Source organism: Pecten maximus, chromosome 2, assembly GCF_902652985.1.
Source record: "Pecten maximus chromosome 2, xPecMax1.1, whole genome shotgun sequence".
In the NCBI taxonomy this organism is placed as follows: domain Eukaryota; kingdom Metazoa; phylum Mollusca; class Bivalvia; order Pectinida; family Pectinidae; genus Pecten; species Pecten maximus.
This window is the reverse complement of record NC_047016.1, coordinates 34,599,601-34,605,600: the sequence shown is the minus strand read 5'-3', so window position 1 is coordinate 34,605,600 and position 6,000 is coordinate 34,599,601. Positions and strand designations below refer to the sequence as shown.

The 6,000-nt window shown below is 33.3% G+C and overlaps 1 non-coding gene across 1 annotated transcript; it reads right to left on the bottom strand.

The window, feature by feature from the left end:
• Nucleotides 1-706: 706 nt before the first annotated feature.
• Nucleotides 707-824, bottom strand: LOC117322550. Its single transcript, XR_004531572.1, has one exon. It is a non-coding gene; the product is annotated as a U5 spliceosomal RNA (small nuclear RNA).
• Between the last annotated feature and the right edge of the window lie 5,176 nt (nt 825-6,000).

Sequence of the window (6,000 nt, the reverse complement as noted above, 5' to 3'; positions counted from 1 at the left end):
AATAGATTATGTCGTTAAGTACGACTTTTCAGACTTGAAGTTGACTAAGTGTTATATATTCTAATGGCTGTATTTTGACCACACAACAACAATTGACATACAGGTATTTGTAATTATAAGTAACGTTGCATGCACCGATAAGCTATTTCTGGATTTATGTATATTCTTACGCATAAACTTGTGGTTTAACAGCGACTTTAGAAAAAAAACAACATTGAATGGGGAATATTACATATCATAAAATTACTTAAAGCTAAAAAAGAAAAAGGAAAAAAGGAAAATGCTTCTGTAATGTTCCCATTGCAAAATTGCGTTTATTTTTCATTGGCTACGGCAAACAGAAATCGATTGTGACGTCTTAATACGGACAATGAAATAATGCAATAAAATGGCTATCTCCATCTAAGTTTGCCACCCTATCTCCACTTAAACTATGTCAATACAGTTTTATCAACCTTGTTATAAAATAATATCCTGATTTTGTTTTCATTGTATATGAAATTCGTCTCAAAGTTTAAATTATGCTCGCCAAGGTTCTCAAAAATGAAATTTCTAAGATATGCGTGCCATAACTTATAACGTAAGTGAGAGTAAGAACAAAGAGACTGGAATATATATATAAATTATTTAGAAATATATTTGGAAAAACATTTTTTAAGGCAAGAAATGAAGTTACCGGATATATTCTCATTTCAGTGATTTTGTTACCCTGCGCTAGGCAGGGTTGAAAAAATAGTCTATAGACTCGTTAAATGTTCCTCTCCACGGAAATCTTTAGTAAAAGGCGAAAGATTTATGCGTGGTTTGAAGAGAAACCAGAGTAATTAATAATTAAAAAATATTTTACTATATACGAATAACTGTAGATACAATAAAGTGTCTAAGAAAACAGACAGAAACATAATTATTTTGAATTATAATTCATAATGTTATTTAATTATTTCAGCTAAAATAATATTTAAAAATGTAAAAGACATATTTAAAAAATAATTGAATTTAATATAAGATTGTGCCAATTATAATCGTTGCTAATTTTTAGTTATTTAAGTTACTTTTTTCTGTCGAAGCCATGACATGAATGAAAAGTAGATCAAAGGGAAGTAACCTAATGTAAAACTGCTGTCGCATATCCTCGGTTACGGTCGAAGTAAGCACGACTGCGTTGCCTACTTACCTTCATAAGCTATAAACGTATGGAAGGCTATTAGTCAGCAAAATCTTATATTTTAGGTTTCTTTTATTTTTTTGCTTGATTATTTTTGTTTAATGTTTCTACATCTTGATCTTTGTGAATAAGTGACTTTTCTATTTCAATATATGCATGTAAAATACTTTTTTTTTTTTGAATTTCCAATTTGTGTCCCATTCTAAATTTATTTCGTGCAGCGTTCAACCATGTGGTTATTTCAGAGCAAAGTGAATTGAAGTTTTTATATTTAAAAAATAAAATAAAATAAAATAAAATAAAATAAACTATTCGATAAATGAGAAACCTAGACAAATAATGGAGATAGGATTATCTAGACAATGTTTTTTAGAGGATAAAGACTGTTTACAGGAGATCGAGGCCAAAGACCCTGAAATATCAAACATTTACGGAGCGAAACGGGACCGACATGGAAATCTTCTCACGATGCCAATGGCCGTCATTTCGTCCCATCAATTATAGTTATTCCGTCATTTCAAATATCGTTATTTCCTACCTTGAAACATGTTAATTTCCTCTCTTCAATTATCATTATTCGTCCTTTCAGTTATCGTTATTTCGTCCGTTCATTCATCGGTATTTCACCCCAGCAGTTATCGTTATTTTGTCTTTTTGTTCATCATTATTTCGTCCCAGCGATCATCTCTATTCACCCGATAAATTATCGTTAAAGATTCATTTCTAAAGTCCGTACTTAATCTAAACCCTTCCTTGACGTATGATTTGATCCTTTTCTTAACCATCTGTACATAGTATAAACAGACAATACAATGTTATTTATCTCGTTTTATTTACAATATATATTTGGAATGACATCGATGTATCAGTGAATATATTGTAATATACAACGTTGAATTTACAACGAATGGAGTAAAAAGATAAACGGCGAAGAAGTGATTGATACAAGTTGTTATAAAAATATGGCACTCAAGAAATCTCATTAATGGGACTATGTCGATTGGTCATTTTGGTCCCAGATCAGCTGGTCAGAATGAGATAGGCTGCGTCGTACATTCATCCTCATTATATGAATCAAAGTCCGCTTAGTCTCGCATTCCCCAGACTCTCGTCCTCGCTCGAGACTGCCTCAAACTTGAGGCAGTCTCGAGCGAGGAGCGAGAGTCTGGGGAAACGCGGCGAGACTAAAGTCCGCTAGCATTATTTAGAACACAATACAAAACGTCCTGAAATTCTTTCATCTCTCCGGGGGTTTCACACTCGGAATGTCTCTGGATACATTCTCACTGAAACCATCACAAAACACTTTATATAAGATTCGAATTCTGAAATATGACGGAATCAATCAACCGTTTAATTTAGGTTTAAACTCCCGTGATGGTAAGTAGTCCCTCCACATAATGACGTCATGTCAATATAAAGTGTGAAAAAAACCTTGTAGAATCTATATAATAAGTCTTGAGTGACTTCTGTGATGTATGGTGGCATTTTCTCTTAAATGGAACTTATCTTTCGCGACTTCCTTCAGGTTGCACACACACTTTAGTATAATAAAATTGTATTTACACCTTGAATATACTCAGAGTATGATGTTGAAATGAGTCCTAAAAACTAGTTTATGTCGTTAATGAAAGAAACAGAGGAATGTTGATGATAATAGGTTATATCACCACTGCGATTTTTAGGGACTCTCCATTCCTTCCTGTATGGGAATTCCTTTAAACAGCTGCTCAAACATTTCTGGCTTCTCTCTGAGTAGCTGCCACCACTGTACAGTAGACAAGGCTCCAGGACGGATATCGTCAACCTCTCCCCGGAGACGTGCGATGATGAAGTGTACGTTGTAGGGGGGTGGAGACACGGATGGATGACCAATTATGGTCAACTGGTCCTCGCCAGAGGTGTGGACATAACGGCCTGTATCTGCAGAAAAAAAACCCATTTGTACCCACATCCATAGAACCGGGACCTGGATCTGAGTGAGGAATTATCAATTATAGTATATATTTTCGTATTATATCAGTTTAGTACCTATATTCGGACCGTGGGAGAGATTTCTGCGTCCCTGTGGGCGGACATAGACCAACCATCACCCGTAGATTTATTTTAAAGAAATATCCAGTATGTGTCGTTACATCTTTAGTATCATAGTACATTTAGGGAGGGGTGTATTTATACCAGGTTAACCAAAATACTATAGATGATAGTACCATGGACTTCGATATACATATATAGGTAATAGTGAAAATACAGAAGTCTCCGCGGTAAATAACTACTGTACATTTTGTTAACAAACAGTTCAATGGAGCACGTCAGTCAACTTTTCAGATCCATGTCAGAATAACAATCTTACTAGTTCGGAGGACATAATCAGTGCTAACGCTTTCATGCAAATTGATTGTGTATAGAAAATGCAGACAACTCTTTATAACGGACACAAACACTAAATTCACAATGACTATATCGACCGCCTCACTAATTCTAACATTGTGAGTATATGACAACCCTTTACTATAGTGTAAACTGTCTATATCGACCACCTCACTAATTCTATCATTGTGAGTATATGACAACCCTTTACTATAGTGTAAACTGTCTATACCGACCGCCGTACTAATCCTAACATTGTGAGTATATGACAACCCTTTACTACAGTGTAAACTGTCTATACAGACCGCCTCACTAATTCTAACATTGTGAGTATATGACAACCCTTTACTATAGTGTAAACTGTCTATATCGACCATCTGACTAATCCTAACACTATAAGTACATGGCAAACGTTAACTTTAATGTTAACTGTCTATATCGTCCTCCTCACTAACTTTACATTCTCAGTATATGACAATCGTTACTATACTACTCACCACAAGGAATGTTAACTGTCTATATCGTCCTCCTCACTAACTTTACATTCTCAGTATATGACAATCGTAACCATACTACTCACCACAAGGAATGTTAACTGTCTATATCGTCCTCCTCACTAACTTTACATTCTCAGTATATGACAATCGTTACTATACTACTCACCACAAGGAATGTTAACTGTCTATATCGTCCTCCTCACTAACTTTACACTCTCAGTATATGAAAATCGTAACCATACTACTCACCACAAGGAATGTTAACTGTCTATATCGTCCTCCTCACTAACTTTACCTTCTGCGTATATGACAATCGTAACCATACTACTCACCACCAGGAATGCACCATCAGAGAAAGACCAAGACATTATTATTTCTTTTGATGAGTTACTTCATTTTATGAGAACAATATGCACAATATCAATACACGATCTCTAAAGTGACTAAATAATGATGATATCCACAAATATCGGCAGCTCAAATATACTTACTTGCCATAGATGGATCTTGTAGTCCCTGTCCCTGTTGTTATGACAAACTCTTGTAATAAGGGAGGTAAATCTTGTAAAAATGATAGTGTGGTTTCTTACATAATATACTATTTACTTACCGTATTCATGATTGATTTTTTTTTAAATTTTAGAATGTAAAGTTTATAACATTTATTTTATTACGGCATTGAAAATTATCAATATTTTATCTGCTGTAAAATAAAACATTTTAATTTTGAACACTTTATATTCGTTATTTATATATGTGTATATATATATTTCTGTCATTGTTCAATTGTGCCAAGACTAGACATACAGTTATGCTTCACTTCCCTCCACCCCTCTTCTCTGCCTATGGGTGGACAGCATAACAGTAATTGTAAACAAGTGCTGGCTAGTGTGTCTATTGGTGGTAACTCACTGTGGTTGGTCACTGCAAGTCTTTATTGTTGCATTTAGATTATTTCATGTCCTTATGAGACCTGATTAATGCTTTGAAACAGTTATGATATCAGTCTGACAACAAAATTAAAATATTTTGAAGCAAAATTTTAAATTCTTTAAAAATTAAAGTTAAAATTTGAAATTGGGAGCAAACTATATATAGTTATATGCAGTGAATATCAAAGTTTCTAAACCAGTTTACAGAATTGAAATATCTCAATTATTGAAAAAACTGTTTCATTTTATCTATCACATGATATCAGAAATATACATAGTAGCTGTGTGTAGAATTGTGTCTTGATTTTCAGTGTCAATAGGGTGTTTTTAGATCTCTGTAATTCCTGTTTTATGTGTCATAGAGTAATTCTGTTTTCACAGCATGATTTCAAATAGCTCAAAGTTTATGAAAATAATTATTTTAAGTTTTTGACAAAAATAGTGTCCTATAATATGATAGGCCCTGAAATACATGTTTTTATTTGACAAATCCACATTTTTTGGCCGATTCTCTTAAAATTTGACATGCTTGTTGACAGTTATATTTGTGATTAGTTAGGACAGCTATTTTTCAAATTTAACATGAATTTAACTTCAAATTAAATTTTAAAATGATTTTTTATGTTATTTTTTTAGAATTTTTTAATTATTTTTGTATTGTTTTTTATTTAAATATTTGACATGGTCATGTATTCTATAGGGACTGATTGTTAGATTTGAAAATTTAAAACATATTTATTTTAATTTTTTTAATTGATTTGAGGGTATTAGCTATTGTATCCAGAGACACAACATTCCCGACCACCGCCACGGGGAGGCTCCCTCTTTAGGTAGTCATATATATTTGTATATGTAACTTTTTTGTTGTTGTTACACATTTGTTTTTGAATTTTGAATTCAATGTCTTATTTTCAGGTTTCCCACTGTATCTTAAACAGTTTGTTTTGGCTTCTCAACATAGATGATCCTGAAGCTGATTGTCTCCCCTGCATTTGCTGGATCTAGCTGTCCTCTCCTGTAGTTAGACTTCCGAGCA